Below are 25013 nucleotides of genomic sequence, written 5' to 3' on the forward strand. Positions count from 1 at the left end.
GCTGAGAACCACAGCTGCATAGCTGGGTTACTGAAAAATGTAACTTTCTTCCGTAAAAATGTATCAGTGCTGTCCGGTAACACATCAAATCTCAAGCAGCCATCAGTTGGAGGGAAAGCTTGAGGCAGCGTCCGCTGCTTCCTGGTTACAGCAAACTAGAGTTTGATTGGTTACAGGAGCTCAAGAGGAGCCAATCACATGCGGCGTTACTGAAACAACATGGACTACAGAACTTCAGCCGACTTCTTACCTTTGTTAGAACACCCATCTGTTCTTTTCTCCTTCTTCTGTACGCTGAAAACAACACAGTGCATTTGTTACCGACCCGAGACCAAACTGTTTCTATTCTATTCTAGTCTAGTCTGTTCCTACACTCGTAATCTGTACAGATCTTCGGTGTGTGTGTGTGTGTGTGTGTGTTTTGTCTGGTACTCTTGTGGACTCGGTAGAACCCTGACTCTGGGCCCTCTCCTGCAGCAGTGCTTGTGGTTCCCACCATCCCGTCTCTCTGACACATGTAGTGATGAATGCGGACCGACAGGGGGTGGCCAGATCCGCGATTCAAAGGCATGTGCGTCTCAGCGCGTGTGTGCGTGCGTGGAACGCTCCAGTCCCGCTCGAGGTGGCGGTGCCTCGGCGTGCTCACTGGAAGAAGACATGGTGCCTTTAAGTCACCCTCGTAAAATCCACGAATCCAGCGTGATGAGGAACTCTCAGACCTAGGGTAGAGGACTGGGTCCTGTCAGGAGGGGGAGTGAAAAGAGAAGTAAACAGCAAACACACTGGTCTGATCCACACTAAACTGTACACTGTGCCTGGAGTTTGGTGTCCTCACTGGGATTCCCTCTCAGGTGATTTTATTTCCTCTACTTTCCCTTAATCTCAACAAAACCAGGCAGACCAGATGCTGAAGTACTGGTGAGAGCAATCAATGGAACGTTTCCTCTGATTCTTGACAGGTTACCTCATGGCCAGACTCTTGTATAGACTCAGTCACTGGAAAACCTCAGTAGGTGAGAAAATAACTGAATGGTGTGATCATATAACCTGTATTAGATGAGAAAATAAGAGTTTATACCCATACTTGTTGTCTGGGTATAAGATACCCAAAATACTGGGTAGTTGTCTCTATGATTCAGTATTGTAACATAGACTGAATGACTCGGGGGGCAATCTGCCAACAGGAGAGCATCAGCAAAACTGCAGAAATAAACAAGGAATTAATTGGTTTCTTGCCACAATCAAGACCAAATCTGAACCATATGATCTCTCCTGCAGGCTGAAGTGAAGGCTGAAGGCTGCAGAAGCTGTCCCTCACCCTCACAGTCTGTCAGATGCTGCCGCACCACTCACAATACGTTTGGAAGCACGCAAAATGAGTGAATAGGATGAAATGATCCTTTTAAATCCCATGCTTTGTCATTCTCTCGTTCATTTGCGCTCAAGCAGAATGGAACACGCTTGGAGAGGCATTTCTGGTGCGGATGTAGTCGATGTGTCGTCTCAGGTCTTTCATTTAAACCTGCCAGTCAGAGCTGCTCGGGAACAAATTACACGTGAGGAATAGAGGAGGTGTGTTTTTGCTGCCTCAACTGCTTCAGCCACTATCTCACACATCTGAACCAAAGTCTGTCTCATCCCAGACTGGTGCCCCACGCGCGATTGCCGTATTTCCCACGGACACTGGAAGGCATCAGCAGCCCGGTGTTGGGAAAACGGGGAGCGGAGATGGAGATGGAGGTAGGAGGGGTCTGCCATGGCTGACGTCAGCGGCTGTGTGGAGGAGTATAGGCTGTGCTGTCAGCCCAGTGTCAGTCTGATGAAGATTGGCATGCAGGTAAGCTGTCATTCATTTTCAATGTCAGTGCATGGGAGCAGGGCTTTACCACTTGAGCGTCCTTTTTTTCCCCTTTACCCCCCCTTCATTACAAAAGGCAGGACATTATTCATACAGCCAGACAGCCAGCCAGGCCAGACTGAAGAGAGTGAGAGAGAGAGAGAGAGAGGGAGGGAGAGAGAGAGAGGGAGGCAGAGAGAGAGAGAGAGAGAGAGAGAGCGAGGGAGAGAGGGAGGGGGGGAGTAGAGGTGGGGGAGAAAAAAGAGAGAGGGAAAGGAGAGGAGATGCATTTTTGTGCTGGACTGAAAGACCAGTGGATTTTTTTTTTTTTCTCTCTCTTTTGCTTGATGCGGCGTTTGGATTGAAAAATAATGTGTCGGTAATGTTTGTGACGCAAGTGTGCAGGATGTGTGCTGTTTTGCGGCGGATGCTTCTGTAATTTAGAGAATGATAATGAAAATAGTGACTGGATCGGAGCTGCAGGAAGCTGGCGTTTGATTTCTTCGGCTTTGTCAATTAGCAGCGGAATGGCTCACCGCTGTGTGATCATTTAGAAATGCACAGAGCTGGTGTGGCGGTGAGGAGCCCGCCTGCCAAAAAAAAAAAAAAAACAACAACCCCCAAAACAAGAAAAAAAAAAAAGAAAAACAAAGATAAACGTATTGTGCTGTCTTCTCACTGCCTCTGCAATTTTCCTAATGTTGACATGTTGTCTTGAAGTTATGTGGTGTGTTTTTATTGGAGTAAAAAGGCTTTTATTTTGACCGGCAAAGGTGATGTTTTCAGTTTTTCACTGAAACGGACTTTCAGTGTAAAATAACTTGCACTCAGATCTGAAGTTATTTCAGCATTTATTTGTGTGTGTGTGTGTGTGTGTGTGTGTGTGTGTGTGTGTGCATTCTGTGTGTGTGTGGCTGTTTTTGTTTGTTTCTGTGACAAAAATAAAACGCAGGCTACTAATGTGAGACAGAAGAAAATATTCAGCACATTACCTGGTGAAATGTAGATGGAAATGTAGCTTCTTTTTTTTTTTTTAAATAGATCATTTAAACATCTCAGGTTTTGCTATTTATTCCTTTTTCTGAAACTCGTGACAAGCATCTGCCTTCACTATATGTTTGCATTTTATGAACAGCAGATTTTCAAAGTAAAATAACGTTTTTGCTTTTATTCCAGAAAAATGTGAAGCAAAAAAAAAAAATCAGTTTTCCTCATGTCTGCATTTTAAAACGTCAAACAGGGAGTCCAATTGTCTTTGCTTCCCCTGATGAATTCATCCTTGACTGAAGTGTTTCTATTGCTCAAACTATCTGCATGTCAGTGAGGTCTAATGTTTACCCTCAGCCTTCCCTGCCCTGCAAACCCTCTCTCTCCAGAACACTGGCCTTCTTTGTGTGCCACTCACCACTTTCTATTTCAGATGACTAGTTTATTCCACGATTGCTCCAGTGACTATTTCACTCAGAGGAGACGTTTGACTGGCGTGAAATGCCGTCAGTGTGATTTGACGGAGCCCGTGTGTCTCTCTGACTGTTTGTCTCAAACACAGGGGCCCTGTTCGCTTTAGATTTAATGATCTCGCAGTTAAAACGGTTGTCGCGGCGCTCTGGTAGTTCTGTGAGTCAAACCAAGTCAACTCATCTGTTCAGTCGCTGTCCGCTTTGGTCTCTGCCCCCCCCCCGAATGTTACATCACCATTCCACAGACTTGGACAACATAATCTTAATTTTGAAAAAAAAAAAAAAAAAGCTAAATGTGAAGTTGAGGAAATATAACACCAATGTTACACGCCTGTTTCAGTTTCCTTGTTGTCATATATCACTTGTAAAATGTTACATCTCTATATTCCAAAGTAAAGGCCCCTCACAGCAAAGACAATAGTCTGAGCACTGAGAGTACATTAGCTTAATTAAATATGCCTGAACCGTTTGTTTACTAATCATCTGCTTCCCTGAGAAATCACAATGGCGATTTAGACCACTTTAGCTCCCTCCGTCAGACACATTCGGCAGGTGCAGAGTGCTGAGCATAAAATCCCATGAGGAGCTAAACTCTCAGCCCCAGTGAAAGTGAACGCTTTGAAAGACACTGTTGTCGTTGCTGTGAGTCACTGTTGAAAGACCAAAAGAAGGTCTGTTGCCTTTTACACCATTCAAATGATCGCGTACCTTTGTCAGTGTCTCAAAGTGAGCGATTCAGCTGGGAATGAATTTGAATACACACACACACACACACACACACACACACACACACACACGGGTAGAAACGCATCACTAGCAGTCACCCTCAGTGATGTTTGTTCTTTGTTGTCATGTGCCCCACACGGCTCTACATATTGTCAGATAGGGATAATGCCAATTTCGTTTATCCCCAAACCCTGCTGAGATCTTAATTGATGATTTGTGTCATTGGACAAGCAGCCCAGGGGCATATTTGGTGGTGCAAAATACTCCGATACTATTTGCATATTCCCATTCCTACTATATGGGTAAATTACATGATGAGCTGTGAGGCTGTGCATTCCTGCAGCTTTTGGGGGGATAATCACCAATAGCGATTCAGTCACACTAAATGAAGGAAGTAAACAGAGCGAGGAGAACATATGTTACAAACCAATTTAAGCATTTATGTATGGCCATAAAGCAATTGAGGAAATTAAACCCCGAGCAAATGTCTTGTCATTTCCTTTGCCTTTGCCTCTAATTCCACCCTGCATGGTGCCAAAGAAGCCCATGCATCATTTTGAGAAGATCTAAGGTTTTTTGACAGTCTTGTAAGACTAATAGGCCTTCCTTTGCTGGACTGTTTTTCGCAACGATCAGATTGTGAGATATCTAATTTGTTTTTGAGGGCCTCACTCTTTTAAATCAGGCAGGAAAAAGAGAGAGGATGTTCAGAATTATTCATAAGGCTTTAGTCTGCCGGGGAATCCTTGGCGGAGTGCATCTAGGTCCTGTTCCGGGCCTGTGAGCAATGTGATGTAGGCTAGTTTTCTCATGTTCAATAGAGCATCAATCTTCAAGACAATTGTGTTGTGTTGCATGTTTTGGCCCTGTCTGGGCACTCACAGGTCATGCCCACTAAGCCCGCTTGATCCCTATTGCTCTCAAGAGGAGGCAGAGGCCTGTTTATACCGTCAGACAGCTCAGCTTAAGGACAGCCCTTGCTTGCTTACCCTTGCTCATTCCACAGCCAGTGCTGCGTTGGCATGGCTCTAAGTAAGCCACCAGGGAGCGGGGTCGGAGAGAGATGGATTGGCTTAATTTATGCTCCAAGAGGAGCAGCAGGCAAATTTAATGATGCTCCATACCATCAACATCACGAAGCTTTGTTTCTGGAAGGGCATGAAGATGTCATGAAAACACATCCAGCGTAGGTCTGTGGTACGCTTAATACGTTTGAAAACTGCAGTCAGACATGATGTCGTCATGTTATACAGTAGCCTTAATGCTGTCACATTAGATCATTTGAAAACATATTTCCTCAGTTTCAATACTTAACATAACAATACAAAAACTTGAATCCATGCAGGCTCTCATTCAGGAGTCTGCATGGCAGAAAAAATGACCAGTACATGAATTCATAAATCCTTGTAGTCTAGGACAAACATGCTGTGTGGCTTTACTACACAACATATGAATACAGCAGCAAGTTACCTCAATGGGGTTTTGCTCCTTGTGTGTCATCCGAGCATCTTGTGTTTAAAGAAAAATTGCCTGCAAGAAAAAAACAAAAAACAAACCACATTAGTGTTCAGAATGTGATGCAGTGATTGATTAGGCTTAGCACGTTTGATTCAATCGGCCCTGTAGACAGCCCTCACACTAACTTTTAAAAATGCTCCTCTCCACACAATCATATGTGATGTGTGCTTGAACAGTGAACGCCACAGCATGGAAGAAGTCATACAAAGGCTTCAGTCATTAGGTAATGATTTTAGCATCAGTACTCTGATTGCATTCCTTTTGTCAGACAGAGGAAATGAAAACCCAGCAGGGACACATTTCATGAACTAAGTCGAAGTCATGGCATAAAGTGGAGGTCTACAACACGGCTTAGGCTTTTCACCAGCAGGATGCACGCATAGATTCAATGTTTACTGTGAGTGAATTTTCAAAGAGTAGGCTGCTTCCACCCTCTAATATCATCAGTATTCGTAGTCCTAGTATAAATCACCTTTGATGTCATTATTTTTGCAGTAAAAACAATTAAAACATATTATTTTTAGACATCAGTGGTTATTATTCAAGGATCAAGCACAAAATCAAATTAGCAACAGCTTATTATATATTCTGCATTTAAAGACCTTTAACAAGACTCTGAACCTCATTGTGCCTTTGGTTCTTATCTCTGGTGGAATGTAGATAATCCTAATAAATGAGTAGGGCTTCACACAGAGAAATATGAAGCCTGCCAGTAAATCCTGAATTTATTATATTTGAGAGTCCTGGTAACAGCTGAGCTGGGCGAGGTTCAAAATATTTGATTTGAATTCAACAGCAGATCATAGCGGAGAAAATCCCACCAAGCACTGTGTGGCTGCATATTTGTGCTTCCCTCAAAAATGAATAAATGTATGGGCAAAAATGGTGTCACCACTATTGAAAATCTCCCCAAGTGTAATACTTTTTAAAACTTAGTTAAGAGGGAAATCTCAATACTAGTCTTACATGCTAATAGTGCCAATTTAACAGCATGGATGGCATGCCATTTGCCAAATGCAAATGCATGTTTGCAATTTGATACTTTGAGCAGCATTGCTATTACTACCACCATTATTATTATGTTCTATTTTTACTGAGATCTCAGTCGCTCTGTAATGCAGGTACAGTTCCAGCTGTTTTTCAGCACTGCAGCGCTGTTGCCAGCAGGAAAGCTGTTGTTCCTCCTCTGTGAGTCAGAGCAACTTTTACAACAAAGTTGAAGACAAACAGGCTAAGTTTTACAGCCAAGTACACATCAACAGAAGCTACTTTTGTGGACACTAAGTGCTTTTACATCTCTGACCACCTCCCCAAGTTGTTTTTTTCCACTCCTGGGTACTTTCACAGCTGTATTAACAGACAGATGAACTGCAGAGGCCGGTTCGGTTCCCAAAAACACAAGGCAACATGTGAAAAGTGTGCAGTAGGGATGAAAAATTAACCTTTCTGAAATGGTGGTAGATGGCCTTTTGAAATCACCCTACCCTGATTATTGGCAGAGCAGCTCATGCATTTTGAATTGAAACGCGACAGCACTAAAGTTGTGACCTCCAAAAGGCTATTTACCGGAGCACGGTTCCATTTTTTAGAATTCTCTCCAAAGATATTATTTAAGTATGTTGCTCTTTCTGCCACTCACATCACCTGAATGTTTCAGCCTGTTGCACTCCAGGACACCATTGATCTGAAGGACAATATTTTCACTCCGTCTATAGCAGCTCCTTTATTTTGACATTAGACTTTAACAAAAGCGGCTTTCTCTTCAAATCCATTTGTATACCTTGCTGTTAATCTCCAAGTGGCCTTTGCAGATTCGTGATGAAACACTTGTTAGTGTGCGGGCTCTTGGGTGAAACAGCAGCTTATCAACAGACTTTAGTAAAAGCACTGTACAGTGGCAAGGACGGAATAATTTGCTTTAATGCATTTTAGTGATCACTCTTATTAGCTGCAAATGACTTTTTTATGTAGTTCTGTCCCCTGCTATAAAAGTGCCATGATTTTATGACAGCACATGCTTCAGCTGAAGTGCATTTCATTTTCCACGGGAAGGCTACATCTTTTATGGTGTTTCATAGGACTTGAAATATTAAAGAAGGACTACACGGTTTTATTCCTGTATTATATTTCATTAAGGCTTTCGGCATCCTGGATGCCTCGGCGCTGTTGGGTTCATATTGGTTCATATCAAGGATTTAAATGCCTCTGGCACTGTAATACAAAGTCCCAGGTTACCCTGGAGTTTAACTGTTAGGCAGTAGCTCTTAACTTTAAGTGCTGCATAACAAGTCCACTTTATAGATTCGGTGTAAAACAGAATAACGAAATACACATTTTGCTACAAGTGCTTAGTAACCACACACTGCAGCCCTGTCTCCTGGACATGATGCTCCTCCAACTCATCTGCAACAGCAAATACGTGTTGAGAGAAAGACAATGCTACATTAATTACTTTTTTAAATTAACATAATGTGGAATCATTTTAATGATAATGCATTTGCCAAGTCTGAAAATGTTTAAAGTGAATGCGTCGGCAAAATGTTGACACAGTATTTTATTAGTTTTCCTGCATCTTACCCTTACAACACGATATCCACTCATAGCAATAAAAGCACGACTATGTTTGGGCAACAAAAGCAGTCTGGTTAGGTAAAGATCACGGTCTTGGTTACATACGGAAAAAGTCAACAGGAACTTGAGACATAAATTGTATATTTGATAATTATTTACTTTATTTAACCAAAGACAGTCTTTCCCTGACCGTAACCAAAGTGCTGCTGAACCACACACAGGCCTCAGGGTGTGAGCTCTGAGTCTGTGCTGTCAAAGTCCTGCACACCCACCACCCATCCCGACTCCATATGACTGTCTCACGGTAAAATAACATCGGACTTTGTTCCTCAGAACAGACTGGCACACCTAATGTTTTTCTTGACTTGACTGGCAAAGCAAATCAGTTGTTTATAAATATAATTTCTATAGGAGAGGGGCGAGACACACGGTACGCTTTCATCATGCCATTAAGTGGAATCTATATAGAGCTCCAATGTGATCATCATGGAAAGATATACTGCTTGTGTGCTAGTTTTACACCTTTGACTCAGTTATGATGCACCGCATTAAAAATATTACAGACACACAGCGCAGAAGTATTTTCACAGATACAACATTCAATTATTCACTTTAATACATTTATTCAATTCAGCGATGCTTCAAAGTCAGTTGGTGTCAAAGCTCAAGTTAAAATGGGAATGTGGGATGGGATGTCTTTCACATTGTTTTTGGCAGTAGATGTAGTAAATCCCGAGCACAGTTCCCGCAGAGGCTGAGTTTTACAAGTAAAATAAATGAGGTAAATCAGGAAAAAAAAAAAAAAATCGCGATTGCGAGAGGCTGGAGGCAGTCTTGGGAGTAACATGTTATTCATCATCATGTTATGACGTTGCTTAACGTGTGTGTGTGTGAAAACGAGTGTGAAAAAGTCGTTTCTGCAGAATCACAGAGCAGCCTGGTTATTCCGATCGTCAGCAGTCCGCACGGAATACAGGTAATGCAGCAATTGTGGTCTTGGCTGTATTAGTCGTCCTTGCTTTCTCCTCTCCTCACTTCATTACATTCAGAGCATTAGGACTTTGCTGAGAGTGTGAGGAAACATGAGTGCCACTGACATTAACCTCAAGTTTAAAGCTGCAGAGCGCACAGAGAGCTGACGCTTAGCTTAGTCTCTTTGTTCACATTCACGTGCTTATCTTTTATTTCCTGTTCTGGAATGACTGCAGGATCAACACCTACACAAGGACATTTCTTCGAAGAACATGGCCCCCGTTGTGCTGATGTTTGGTGCGAATGTGAAAAGTCTGGCAATCCTGTTAAAAGTGATTTTGTATTGTTTGCGAGAGCCTTGTTGACTGGTCTCAGAGTATCATGTTTGGCCTGAAGCTCAGACTCTGCGAATAATCATGAGTCAACTACAGCAGTCCATGGGAGACTTGGACTGGGTAATGGGTGACAGAGATATCCGGAGGAGTGTGAAGATGACGTGTGCACTCCTGAGTCAGACAAATGTGGTTTTAATTAGAGGTCAGTAAGACAATACTCCTTTAGATAATATCCGTGTAAATTGTACAAATTGTGCATTACTCAAGCTTTTCTTTTTGTGTGCTCATAAGCCCCATTTGCTCTCTTTATTAATTCTTTAGTTTTTTTTTTTTTTTACATTTTCTGTCTTGTGCTTGCTGCGGCAGTGACTCACTCATCAAGTTTGCCTCTAATCCAAAGTATCCATGAGCAGCCAGGAAGCATTTCTTTCCCTCACTACCGGCAACATGGACGCTGACATATTAAGCCCCCTGTTTCCAGGCTGCCATGTTCCATCATATAAAAGTTTGATTTACAACACAATTCAAGTCAAAACTGTCACAGAAAAATTAAATTACTATGGAGTCTCTGTTTCCTGTGATTTGCAGTGGCAGACACATAATTTGTCAAAGAGAGCTGTGTGCTGTGTTAAGTGTGTTTGCACAGTGGTGTGGGCTAACCGCACGCCTGCTCTGACTTTAGAAGTGGTAATATTTAATGACGCTACAACACACGCCTGATTTGCGTGCTCGAGTGCTCGACTCTGAGCACCACTCCTTCGTTCTCACCGTCCTGTCTGATTTGCTGCCGCAGACGACAAGATCCGAGGCTTCGAGTCATGTTGCCTTTTTAAGTCATAATGTAAACATGTCAGATTTCTGGAGTGTGTGAAGAAGCTCGGGGAGTGAGTGTGCACAATTATCATTACAGACACATTGCTGTAAATGAATCTATGCAGAAAGCAGTGCACCTCTGCTGCTGTTTCAGAAACTGGCCCCTATGCAGCATCGACACTCTTAATGGTTTAGTTTTTACAATTATACTATTGAGTGAAAAGCTCATACATCCGCAAATTCTCGCAGCAATAAGGGATATGTATTACTGTATGCTTAATCAAGAAAATATTCCTTAAACATTGTCATGGAGTGCAGACATGATTCCTCATGTTAATTGCAGCACTGTGAACTGAATAAAAAAAAAAGCAGACTGAACCCCTTTTTCTCAAACCGAGACTTCTTTCCACTACAAAGAATAATTACTTTTCCCAACTCCCGCGCCATAATTGGTTACTACTCTTTTATCTTATCTATGTGCGCATAATTATCACAGTCATCATATTAGATTATTTCATGCATAATAAATGAACTCAAACTGTGTGTGGGGTAATTAGCATGTTAGGATAGGTGGCACGATAAGAGGTTTGCTCTCTCAAAGATTGTATTGTTCAAGACATTCCTGAAAAGTGAGAAATGCGGAAAGAAATGGAATATTTTACCATCACTCTTAAGAAATCTAGTGACTAGTGTATTAATAAATATTTTTCTTTGAAGTTTTTGTGTGTGTATTTGTAGGTATATTTACTTCTCCTCTCTGTTTTAGGAACATTTCTCATGTAAAGCAACACACCTTGTAGTGTATTTTACTTTGGATTCGGGGCCGAGAGCAGACCCTGGTTTATATGCAGAAGACATAACAAGACATAGGAGCATAATGGAGACTATTGTGAAAGACAGACCAATATGCTTCTTGACTTTGGCAGCTGACTGCTGCATTGATCTTGTCCAATCCAAATGACAGATGTGCGTCACTTCGGTTAAGGTGATTCAGTCATAAGTGAGCAGGGGCTGATGGTACTGTAGTAGGTTAAGTGTTCCCTTTCTACATACACTGTATAGTACTCTACCATACTCAAATGTTGTTCACGGTTCCATAATATTACATTTTCACCTTTCACAAGTACAAGAACTCCAGATGAGAAACATTTTCTTTCACTTTACTAACAAGCAGTCAGAGGGGGATTTGAGCCACTTAAACTGCAGTGAAAGCAGACCTGTCCTAAAATGGTTATTACTGACTGACAACAGCAGCTCTTCCAATTCAAATTAGGTAAACTCACTGCTTCCCAGCTCCATGCTGTCCTGCTTGGAAACATTTCACCAGTTATTAGATTAGAAAAGCCAATCAGGACCACGTCCAGTTGTGATGCCTTGCCTGGAGTTAGCCTGAACTGCCTTTAAAGACGTGGGGATTTTTCAAAATGCACTAATGCACACATTTTAGAATCAACTCAAGTGCAATTTTCACTGTGTATTAAACACAGGAAAAAGGTGATGTATGGTATATAACTGTATTTAACTTGGGGAAACATGCAGCCACCCTTTTTCTAAATGAGTTTTAAACCAAACTGTTACTAATGTTCCTTTTGTCTATAAATCAGCCTCTCAGTTAATACATTATAGTTTGACTGAAATAGTAAGTTTGGTCTGACTGAAAAAGCAGAATCTGGGATGCTTGTTTTTTCACCACTAAATAAGAATAACTTATTTGACGCCAAATGTTTCAGTTGCAGTCTCTTGGCCCTGCAGCATTTTTGGCAGTGACACCTTTCACTAACCTGTGCCAAAAGCCTGTAAAACACAAGACATAATGAGCTATTTTCAGCATTGAGATGTATTTTTTTTTCATTTAGTGAAATATAAAAGAAAAAAAAATACTTTTTAGAATGTGGTGATTGCCATTCTTTATAAAAGAGATGGTTGTCAAAGTGAATACAATTAAATTCAATGTGATTCGTGCTATTATCAATAAATGGCACGGGCACATTGTAATTACCACAGCGTGGGACTGAGATGTTTTGCAGAATGTTTGAGTAATATTTCCTCATCTTTTTTTCTTGTGTTGGCTGAAAGGTAAACAGCTTTAAGATCTCCTCTGCAAAGATTTGCTTTACATCTCTGAACCTAGCAGACACAATATGACAATATGAGGGCATACTATTCCCTGAGTCTCTATAATTCTTCATATAACCCACACAATTCATAAATGAAAATAACAATTGAATCTCAAAATGATCAAAACCCCATTGAGATTCCTCCTAATACAAAAGTTTGCTGCCAAAGAGGTGATGAAGCACCTCCGAGGAATTCATAACAAAGTTTAGAGGACTTTAATTACCACAGACTAAAAAATATTGAATAAAAGAGTAAAAAATGGCACAGAGTCACGCACCAGCACACACCACCTCCCACTCCCTGTGTAACTTCATAAAGGTTCGATTCCAAAGAGTGATGAGGGTTCTGTGCTAAAAGTGAGTTATAAACAGCTGCCGAGCCAGAGTGCGGGCAAATAAGGCAGCTCGGAGGCGTTACGCTGTCACGTCTGAGCTGTATGACAAGCTTCTTGCCGGGTGATGAGAGAAAGCTTTCCAACTCCCCCCTCCCCTCCCCTCCCATCCCCTACCATCCCCACAGGCGGCCGCTTTCCTCCGGTCAAGGTCTCGATACCCCTGTGGTATGTCTGTGCCCGTCTCCCTGCTGGCACTGCTTTGGCATTGCTACAGTGTCAGTGTGGTGTAAATGGGAGTTTGAAATGCGATAGCGCTGATTGCTGGTCAGATTTGTTTGTTTAGCTTCAAAGGAAAAGTTTTTTTTGGGGGGGGGGGGGGATCTAGTCTGAGAACCTGTCTTTTAGATGGCTCAAGCGGTCCACGCTCATTGAACATGAATGAATGAAAAAATAAATATAGCTAACTCTGTGTATTATCATCGTGGCTATCGTCGTTGTCTTCAGTTAGAGCCCCTGTGAGGGGGGTTTGAAAGTGACTATTAGTGGTAGAATTAGTTGCATTGTAAATGTTTCAGACAGCAAGCAAATTGAACCAAGGAAAGTAACACATGGATGCATCAGTTTTCTCGATAAACAAAAAAGTAACATTTCAGAATAATTGTAAGTACGACACAAATCCATAGTAATTCTACACAAAGTCACTTTACCAATCTCCCACGTGTAGACTGTGACACATTAAAAGCACGACAGCGGTGTACTGAAGTGTCCGTTTGTTCAGACCACGGTGTCGTTGGTCTCTGTCGGAAACATGCCCATAGTAGAGAAAGCTCAGCAGAGAGCCTTGATTAGATACAGTTAACAATGAGATACATTAGATTAGATACGTTTTTAGATACAGTTAACAAGTTCTCACCCTATAAATATGTAGTCTGTTCTCGTTCCTGGGTCGTCAAATACTGCAGCTTTGCCGTCTGATAAACAAGACACCCTTTGGTGCCTGTGTTTGTATAAGACACCTAAAGGTTTTCACCTTTTTCACCTGTTCGTGTCCCCCCGTGAAACCAAAACCAAAAACCATACACAACCGTGAGAATAAACACGTGTGAATGTGTAATTTTACAGAACAGGCATTTAAACAGATTCGCCTGTAAATCTGCCTATATTGGGTGTTTTTTTTAAGCAAGCTGACGTAGCTTTGATGTGTGGAAGGGGTGTGTGCTCATCATCTGATCATTTTTGCCATTTACCAAATATTATAGAATTAAAGTAGAAGACAGTGTGAGTGGAAGCCATTCACATTCTGCATGAAAACAGCGGAGGCCATAAGCTAAGCTGTGCATGAGCCCAATAAAAGTGTCCGCTCATCTTCTGAGTTTGGGATAATAAAAAAAAATGAGAGAACAACAGCTGTGCTTGGCTGGAAGGAAGTCATGTGAGAAGAGACACAGATATAGGATCCGTATTTTGCTCTACTGACTAAGTCAGGAAGTTAATTAAAAAGAAACAGTAATTGTAAGCATCACAAAATGGTCATATTATCGTATGTTGTGGCACTAGGGTATTATTGATTGTGCAGAGGGAACATTTATCGTACAAATGCGATAATAATTGTATCTGGCAATGCTGTCTCAGACTCTGTTATAGTTTGCTAAAATGGAGGCGTATCCGTTCCCTGAGATGGGCGAGTGACTCCTGTGTGGAATACCCTTTTGTGAAATAGAATTTTAAATAAAGCTCAGTCTCTTCAACACCATGGAGAAATCATCCATCGGGGAGACTTGGATGGCTTTATTTTTTTTTGTGTTTTCATCTCTTTCGGCCAAAGTTAACAAACGGGCCAGTCTCTCCAAAACTTGGCGTACTTCTTTAACAGATAAAGGTCAGCGCGGAGGCGGGGAGATGCTTGTCTGAAGCGGTGGCTTGGAGAGGGCTGTGAGTCGGACTATGAAGGTGAGACGTAGCGTGGCAAGAGATGAGGGATGACTTGCACCTGCCTTCTTGACGCCCACTTCAAAACAAGCATTTTTATATTTGTGTGTGTGTGTGTGTGTGTGGGAGTGAGTGTGTGTGTCCGAGCAGGGACAGAGACAGGGGAGGGAGAAATTGATTGAGAATGTGCTTGTTTTTTTTTCCTTCCGAAAGCCTGTGTGTTTTTGTGAGTCTCTCTCCGTCTCAGTGAAGCAGCTCACTGCTGTCCCTCTCTCCCCCCGTGGTCAGTGGTATTTATAAACAGCCACAGACATTTAATACAGATGGCAGAGCACCTTCAATTTAAAGACAGTGTTTCCTGTCCTGGGAAGAGGACAGAAAGTGCATTGTATTTAAGTACCTGGATATGGAGCTGAGGGGGGCTGTGAAATAAGTGGTGCATTTTAATGTGTTGAAATTCATAGTGGAGACTATACAGAGAATGCCTCACTGTCAGTAAAACCTGCAGGCTCGGTCCATAATGCTTTACTATGAGGAACTGTGCACACGATGGAACAAACAACTGAAGCAGACATTCAGGGGTGTCAGTGAAAGAGTTAACTTTCTTCCGTTGGACTCTCACCAGGAGGGAAGAGTCAGAAAAGGGAAAAAAAGCAAGGTTAGTTCACTTCAGACACTGATGGGGAATTCCTCGCTGTCTGTTCTGCTCTGGCCGTCTCTGCCAAGTCCATTGTGTTCCTCTCTTCCCTGCCTTCCCTCTCTGTGTCATGCCCAGACAATGAAAGAGTGTTTGATTAACCATTGCATTTGTGCATCTCTCAAGTGTTACCTGTATATAAATAATGAAGCCGTAGTGGAAATAATTAATAGACTGGCTGTTTAAATTCATGTCACAAAGAAAACGATGCTGCTTCAACTGCCTCCCCAAAAGGGAATCAGCAGAAAGTAGTACACATGCTCTAAACACTATATTTTTTCCCATTATGAGAATTTTGAGGGCATCCTTGCTGTAGTGGAAACATTTCACACACTCTCACTCACAGAATTTGAACCCAAACAAGATGGCAGAGGGTTATATAGTGTAATGAATAGTGAGTGACCTCAGACAAAGCTCTCATCTTCATTTGAAGAAGAGCTTCCTGTTTTGTGCTGTAAAGAAATCTCCTTTTACTAAGATAAAGTAATGTGGATCTGGTTGGAGTCTTTTCTGTGGTTTTGTCTATCATGATTATACAATATTTCACAATTGATATAGTGATGATTTTTCAGGCATACAGGTTATGATGATTTATTTGCTCTTGTCTTGGCCTCTTCACTGTAGTTTTCCCCTGTAGGAGAATCAGTGCTACACTGAATCTAATCAGTCTTGAACAGGCAAACATATAAAATATACAGGCTTATTTATTTATTATTTATTTTATTGTCCTTCGACCGTGCCTTCTAATTTTACTATTTCATCATGGAGGGCGTAACTATGTAAAAAGGGCCGGTCAATTTCACTCACTTTCAGATTCAAATGTCATTTTTTTGATAATGGAAGATTATTTTCCAAGATTTTTGAGGTCACTTGAGGTGTGTTTGCACTGGGAAATTGTCCTCATCGTCAGATTGCTTATTTGGCTGAAGGAAGATCTGAACACCACATGAAATTGCATATCATATATATATTGGATATTGCATAACATTAGCCCAGATGACTTCTTATGGCGGGGCTACAGTGGGCTGTCTATTTTTTTTTGGAGGATTCCACCAGGGATGTTTGTGCAGTGTGTCCTCAGTGTGTTAGATCTGACAGTCTCAACAGCTGATGTAAGGTGTGAAGACTTTTCAGCTTTGTGTCCTTTTACCTCACATACCACACAACACTGTAGATCTATATTTTCCATAAAGATGAAACATGTGCACCTGTGTGCATATATGAGCCTGGTTTAGCATGTATAGAATGGCCGTGTCTTAGATTAGGGATGACAGATTCCAACGGTTTACACTGTGGGGCAAAAAGTGTGTGTGTGTGTGTATATATATATATATATATGTGTGTGTGTGTGTGTGTGTGTGTGTGTGTGTGTACAGATAAATGTATTAAAAAGTGTACTAGTATTTTGAAGTCTGTCCAAAGTTTGTTTAAAATCAAGAATTATTTATTTTGCAATTGAAATCCCGTCTGTTATGCCAGTCCAGAGAACGAGAGCTGCTGCTCTTAGGTCTAAAATCCAGCAGGCCTTGTGTCCATCAGCATGACAGCGATTCTCCCTCCTGGACCAACACAGCTTTTACTCCAGAGTTTCTACCATAATCGGTTAAATCTGTCTCTGTTCAGATACACTTGCTTTGCAGTTAATGGAGTTTGCTGCTCTGCAAAAATATCTGTCTTAACAAGTCATTTAGTCGAGTCTTGAGTATTGTGTTTTCTTAGAACATGTGCAAATGTGTCTGCCGAGACTGTGTCTCTGTCCTCCACTGTAAGAATAATGTTGAATGGCACTGTCTGCTGTATTCACCATATATTTAATGGTTAAATCTATCGAGTTGTTTTCAGACCCAACAAGATACAGTGCTATGTGGAATTACTTGTCAAGTTGGATCCTTTGTGCAGTCTGGGATCAGAATCCGTGGGATAGACCCAGGTCAAAACATTTGTATTATCTTAAAATGTAACTAGATTAATATTAAACATAATACAAGTGTTGGGGTATTGGTTAGCACTCTTTGCTTATCAGCAAGAAGGTTCCATTTTTGAACCTGCTGGCAGCAGTTTGCATGTGAAGCAGCGTGTGGAGCAGATGTTGGCTTAACTTAAATGAACCTCATATTTACACCGAGCATCATAACCATCATATGTTAGTAAAAAATATCAGAAGAGTCAAAAATAGGTGAATGTATTAATAGATAATAATGTTCAGTATGTAATTATGTTGAAAGAAGATTGCATGGCTTGCTAGCTTAGCTTTTTCATTTAGCTAGCTAGCTTACATGAACACACTAAACTCACACCATTTTTTTTCAGCTAGCTACATCTACAGCTAACTTAATAAATAAAATCAGCCAGTATGGGTAGTAATCGTACATTTACTGCAAACACTGTATAAACTCTTGTAACAGTGGGCTAGCAAACGCATTTTAGCCAGCAAGCTAACAGTAACGAAGTTGGCTAGCTTCAAGGTATGATTGCTATAATCAAGTCTTTTGAGATTAAAGAAAAATATTCCTTTCATGCTCCATTTGAATTATTTAACAAAATCATTTATCGATATATTTATATTTTTTTAACTTGTCTGTTGGTATTTGGGCCTACATACACCTTGAGTAAAGTCTGTCGTGTGAAGTATGTACAGTGTATTAGAAACTTTTTGTCAATAGTAGAAACTGAGTGTCACTGTACACACACACACTTTTATGTTCTTGCACCTTTATTCTTTTTAAGTCTGTGATTCTTTTTCGCATCATTAGCCTCCGTTTGGATAATCTCTTTTTATCCCAGTTGTCAGTCTGTAGATACTTTTTTTCTCTTTTTGATACAGCTCGATTCATTAAATGGAGGAATCCACCAGTGGCACTGAGGATTGGAACTTCTGTTCCGAAAGTCTTTACTGAAAGCCCAGACTGGAGGAAATTAGACTGGTCTCTTTCTGTTTGCTCAATCCATCCTGACTCATCACGACGTGGGTATTTTTAGCAGTGGATTCCTGTTTGGCTTTCCCCCCACTGTTCACAAGAAGCTATCATATTCTGTGAGACAGGGAGGCATAATCAATGTCAAATATCAGCCGAGGGTCGATTAGTGGCAGAGACACAAAGTTAGAGAACCTTGTGTCATGCAGCAAGTTAGATATAGTGTGGCAGCTGGATGAAGTGCTTGCATTAGTGTGTGTGTGTGTGTGTGTGTGTGTGTGTGGACTAAATGTGCGTTTGTTCTGTGTTTTGTCTGCCACAGCTGCCTGTATCAGCTGCATGCTCGTTAAATGTTGGGCTTAAACCCATGCCGACGCCGCGCCGGCTCTGGTTACTCCTGTGGGAATACCTGCCATTGTCATCATGAGCCCCTTATAATTCCCTGGAATTACCCTCAAATTGTTGGAAGTTTGGCTGGCCAGATAAAAGCTGCAACGACCGAGCTTTGCTTAACTGTTAGATGCATGAGAAGGAATAGTTAGTTCACTTTTGTGAATCACCTCCACCACATTTGAGGGTTATGCTTACAATACCCCACCTGAGATTCTATGTATAAACCTCAAGCGCAGCTGAGATTGGTTCATTGTACAATAGTGTAAATTCCCCCCCCCCCCACATCCACCCTATAGAGTCTGATTCCTCACTGCTAAGGTGGCCAAGTGACCAGATATCCTGTTTGTCAGGAGAACAGAAATATTTCTGATTGTTGCACATCCTGCCGGTCAGTGATCTGTGGCACATACAGCTGCCGGGCATGAAGACTTATTTAGCTTCTATTGTATGAGCTTGGAAACAATCACACTCTGTACTGACTTAATCTTCAATGCTGGGGAATGATTTTGAGATGTGAGGTTGCTGGGTTAGTTGCCAATATGTGTGGGAGATTCCTGCGAATTTGGGCGCGAAAGCCACAGGCATTATCATGCAAAATTAATTATTTGCCTCTTTTATGTCCCCCTGAATCTTAGTGCAGTGAAAAAACCTGCCTGTGTTTTATTGAAATGAAATTATGGTATAATGTCACTTTTGCTATTAGCACCGAGAGTCTGTGAATGCCAATTGATCCTGCTGTTGTCATAGCAACATGAACCACTAAACCTCTGCGCAGCTGTTGTTATGGAAGCCCTTGAACAGCTGGGGGGCTGTGGCTGCGGAGGGATTGTGGGAAACGGGTCTTTTGGTCCTCCCATCACACCTTGACCCCAAAACTCCTGCTAGCGAAAAGAAGAGGATTTGGGAATCTTAAAGATGTCCATCTGGAGTTTTCTCTCCACTGTACAGGGCCTCTGTGTGATCAGAGACAAAGTTTGAGCAGGAAGTTGTGAATATTTAATCATGTCTGTGTCGTCTTCAAATGTGAGCAGTGAATTCAAATGAGTCAAATGAAGCTGGATTCTCTCCCAGGGTTTGCCTGATGCTTTCGAGCATATCCCATTATTGATATGAGCAAATGTTGTACACAGTGAAACAATAAAACAATCATTTGACAAGAAGCACAACTTGTCCGGGGAGTAGCACTCCAATTCCTTCAGCCACAATAATCTAACTCCAGAGCAAGGCCTCATCCTCCCACTGTTTGATTTAATGGAGAATCCACTGACTGTGTGTAGGATCAGCAGTACTGTGGATACTGTTTGTGACTCATATATTGTACAAGAAGTCCTATATACTGTGGAAGCAGTACTTTACTGAGAGAGGCGAGATCCTATAATGTAAAATACTCTCTATTACATGTGAATGTCCAAGTAAAAAGATCTCTACTCAAATCTTGCTTACATAGAATTACAGAAGAATTATCAGGTAAATGTAATTGAAGTATGTGAAGTAAAAGCTTATATGAAGCAGGATGTCCCTTTTCTTAGGGTTAAGTACTGGTATATTGTTACTTACTTACTTAATCCCTGATGCCATAGCATGTAAGCAGTACTTAACTGTTTGTCAGGATGGAGCAGATTTTTATGGCTGCAACTAATAATTATTTTCATCATGGATTAGACAATTCATTCCTTGACTCATTTATTGGTCTGTAACGTGAGAATGGTTTGGGTACTGTATGTATCCTGCAACCTAGCAGTGTCCGTTAACACGTAAAGGCAAAATGCCAAAAAGAGAGCAGTGAAAATGTGTCTCACAGCACAAGGTCATCAAATGTGAGTGAATTTTCAATTATACAAAACAGAGAAGAGCAGGAAATCCTTATGAGTGAGATGCTGAATCTATGGAACATTTGCCATTTATGCAAATAGTTGCTGATACATTTTCTGTTGATTTACCAATTCACTAACCTTTTATTTGCCGTCTTTATTGGGTGTACTGTGTAGTACCAGCACTTTTACCGCTTTCAATTGCCATATTTTGTGTTTATGTTATATAGGCTTATTATTTGTTGCCTTTCTTCAAAAAGAAATTGCTCTTATAGGACAATAAAGACTGAAATTGAACTGAGTTGGTTTATAACAACGCTTCGTAGTAGCTGTTCATATGTGTTGCATGTAAAGCCTGCAAATCTGCAAAATAACTAATACCTTTAGCTGACGGATGTAGTGGTGTAAAAAGTACAATATTTGCCCCTTAGTGGAGCAGAAGCATAAAGGAGCAGGAAATAGAAACATCAAGTAAAATGATTTTGTGTGTGTGATATTGTGTGTATGTGTATGTGTGTACCTGTGTACACACAGTGTGAGCGGCGGTGGGCAGATTCAGGAATGCTAATGTTTCCTCTGTGGCTTTTGTGAGGAACACGGTGATTAGACCTCCAGCCCCCTGGGTGGAGCCCCTCGCTGCACCGGCTCCCACTCTGATTTACTTTGACGTCAACAGGAAGGTCAGCCGGGTCCCAGAGGGGTCATGGAGAAATGGTGAATGCTGTGTGTGCTGGACTGCAGCAGAACACAGAGACGCTCCTCTAGGAGCCCAGACGGGGCCGGAGGGATGACCGAGGGAGGAAGGGCCCTTGGAGCTTAGGGAGGGCTTCGGGGAGGATTACTGAGAGGCTAAAATGTTTTCTTTGTGGCTGAAAGAAACCTAAGAAATGCTCTCACCCAAATCTCCCATGGTCTGAGGGGGCTGCATGGCAGGGAAACTCAAGCTACATCTGAAAGACTTTCTCGTTTTCTTGGGCTTTAAGCTTGTCTTTACTACCATTAACATGCCCTACTTTCTTTCCGAATTTTGAGCTCCAACTCTGTATCGGTTAGAGCCAAGTGGAAATATGACCAGGTTCAACCAACACTATAGCTGGATTTCCTTCCAAGTAACTAACACTTATTTGCATGCTGATAAGAGGAACTGAAGTACAATGCAAATACAGGAATGAAAAAAAAAATGTGTTGATAAAGAAAGTGTGAAATATATCATTTTGAATCATTTGTTCAGTAACTGCCAATATGAACCAAAGTCTGCTTCTAAAACACCACGACACCAAAAACAATTCATATGTCCTTTCGCTCTCATTAAGGAGTATTAAAGTGTTTCTATATTAAAAATGTATTAAAATGATCGTACGAGAACACCATTAGGCACAACCCTTCTCTTTCTTTTCAGTTGAGAGCGTGAAAAATGGTGGACACCAAAGAGCAATAACACCTTGTATAATGGTAATTCTTGAAAACAATCTTCAAAATCTGGTTCTGCAATTTTCTCCTAACATGTCTGATGTTTATCCATTCTATGTTCAATGAACCAATTTATTTGTTGCATATCAGATGGTGTAGTAAACACTCCTAATTGAGTTTCCTCAACACTTGCACGAAAGCAGAAGACAATATGAACTTTATATTCACTTGCCCCACCTTTGGGGAGATTGATAAAACTCCAGAAAAAGAGACATGTTTGGGCTCTTCATGCTAAATCTCCACAGCTTTCATTTGCGCCCCCCATCCACTCAGGGCCTCTGGTAGTACCTACCTACCACACACACAGTAGTCCCCACTGAGCTGTGCAGGACTGGATAAATACCATCCCTTCAGAGGCTCTGTGTTAGCAGATTGCTGGAGGTAGGCGGCCTGCTGTGAGGCCCGACTAGCTCCCACTGTTCTGGAGGAGCTTTAAGCGAAAGATCAGGTGTCCAGCCCTGAATGCTTGATTGAACTTAAATCTTTTGCATGTGCGCCATAACTCTCTCTGCGGCGCTACGCTCTGTGTGGCTCAGACATAGCCAGCCACTCAATTGCTCAAAGGAATTTGAGTCACAGCAGCTCTCTGACCTCCCTGCCTTCACCTGTGCAATTGAAATTATAATCAGATGCATTTGTTTCACTGTGATGAATAGTTACATAAAACCATGGATTAACCATAAATCAAGTTAACAGTTATTATAAGGCAGTAACAACCCGGTATAAATAAGCACTAATGTATATATTTATGTATTTAAAAGCACACATTTTTAAGTACTTTGATGCTGCAATTTATACTAAAAACCTACAAGTACTCAACCAATCTGAGTACAGAGTAAAGTGATTTCATCGTCCTGGTAATTACAAATATTAGCAAACACTTAAGAGGTTGTAACATTTAAGTCAAAAGTGGTTTCTGTGGCCCTGGTTTCGGATGCATACTGTGTTAACCTTACATTCCCAGTTTGAATTCAGCAGGGGTCTTTGTTGAATGTCTTCCCCTTCTTTCCTGTCAGACTTTACTGTCTGTTATCAAACAAAAGCGAGATACCAGAAAGTGGTGCTATTGACTTATTCAAAATTCAGGTTGTCTGATCTATTCTTATGTCCCCAGAATAATGGCCAACAGTACAATAATAATAATAAAACAATAATAAACCTACCTACCTCAATTCTTTCTGAAGTGAGACCATTGTGATTCTGATTTTATTAATTAAGAAGCCGCCCTCCCCTGAACCTGGTTCTGTTCGAGGTTTCTTCCCATCAAAGGGGAGTTTTTTCACTGTTGGTGAGGAAAAACTCCTGACGCTTGCTGAATTGTTGGGTCTCTCTCTCTTTTAATTAAAGACTGTGGTCTAGACCTGCTCTTTATGGAAAGCGTCTTGAGACAACACTTGTTATGAATTGGCGCTATATGAATAAAGATTGATTGATTAATTCATTCATCACCGTGGACACACACACTGTAGTTTATTCTGACTCAGTCCCACTTACAGCCCCAAATACTCATCAGAGATGAATACGCTGCTGAAAATAGTCCCCAACAAATGCACCGTTTCCTCTTGTCGGAGTGACGTTGATTGTAAGGTATTATATCAGGGGAAGATAATGACATTCTTTCCTCCCAGTAAAACAGTAGAGTTTTACATTGCATCCCTATTTGCAGAGACATCTTATAAATCTTTGATCTTCTGCATTAATCTCCTTTTCGGCACTAATGATGACTTTATCTTAACATTGCTATCTGTCAGCAGGCTTTGTGTGGAGAGTTGGACAGTGGGCCACGGAGCAGAGAATAACACTGAAAGCTGCTGCGTTGCTGTGGGCCAGCTAACTGTAAGTTGTCAGTTGTCTTCTTATAAACCCTATAATATGACCGGGTTGTATAAGTCTGTGCTTGTTTATCCATGTCATTAACAAAGCTGTTTGCAATTTTCAAGCATGTGTTTCATGAACAGAACATCCATTCGGTCTACTATCAGTAACAACATATCTGGCAGAGCTAATCTGTTTCTTCAGAGGCCAGCGCCACTCTTGATTTAATTTAAGAGCACACAATGAAATGTAATTCATGCTATAAACACGTTGGCATGCCAGAGTACATAGTTAATGATTACTCTGCTGCACTTCACTCGAGCCTGTTGAAGCTAAATGATCATTTCAATCCCTTGAGCATATTTTCTCGACATTACTTCGATTTCTGTGCTCACTTCTTGCTGGAACTTCAATCTATAGCTGATTTTTTTTTTTAATGACTGATGATTCGCTCTCTAACAAACACACTATTTGCATCTTGGAACCCGATGTGAATTTTAGATGTTGATGCTGTCTTCTAAAAGAGTTTTTTATTTTTGCTCTGAAACTTGCAATTTAGTGCTGTTCCACTTATACTTAGCTGAATTTAGTCATTCTAACTGTTACCTGCATACCTATGCATGTTCTGTTCCTGAATAATATAGCCAGGTGGCTATGAAAACAAGACTGAACATACTGCGTCTGCTAGTTTGTGGTCTTGACAAGAAATGGGGAGGCAGTGGGAAATGTAAATAGGCTCAAATTAAAGATGACAACCATTCCTTTCAAGAGTCGGGCAGTGTACTGGTTTCTAATAAGCATTTGTCTGGCTATTCAATGTTGCTTTGGAGTGGAGAGTGCTTCTATATTGTATTGCCATGACAGAACGGGCCATTAATGTCTCCCAATGGTTTTTGGATGGCCATGACTGGAACTGGAGTCCTTCCCACAAAAACACTCCATGAGGTAGACTTTGCTGCTGAGTCACTTGGGCAATGAAGCGACCATAAAGTAAATAAGAGTATAGTAGAATATAGGTACCCATTAGTGCAGATTCGGCTAATCTCTTTTTTTTAATCTCAAGGCTTAATGGAAAACATTTTTTCTGTCAATTTATCCACTGGAGCTTGAATCACAGTTCTCTTTATAAGACAAAGAGATGCTATTAAAATCACCGATGCTTGGGCTGTCATGTAGTGACCATTTTGCAATGACACCTGGCTTTGCTGAAGTCACTGTTGTTTTTGCAGCACAGATGCATTCTGGTTCCTTGTAATTGAGATTCAACCTTAATGTGTATTCCTTAGCTTTTCACTCAGT

General features: G+C 41.2%; 1 protein-coding gene across 1 annotated transcript in view; it reads left to right on the forward strand.

The window, feature by feature from the left end:
* Positions 1 to 1749: 1749 nt before the first annotated feature.
* Positions 1750 to 25013, forward strand: part of pknox2 (pbx/knotted 1 homeobox 2) — a 90866-nt gene continuing 67602 nt past the window's right edge. Inside the window, exons 1-2 of the mRNA XM_070843719.1 lie at positions 1750 to 1837; positions 23654 to 23735. The gene's annotated coding sequence lies outside the window, so the exon portion shown is untranslated. The remainder of the gene's footprint in view (positions 1838 to 23653; positions 23736 to 25013) is intronic.

Source organism: Pempheris klunzingeri, chromosome 14 (assembly GCF_042242105.1).
Source record: "Pempheris klunzingeri isolate RE-2024b chromosome 14, fPemKlu1.hap1, whole genome shotgun sequence".
Classification (NCBI taxonomy): domain Eukaryota; kingdom Metazoa; phylum Chordata; class Actinopteri; order Acropomatiformes; family Pempheridae; genus Pempheris; species Pempheris klunzingeri.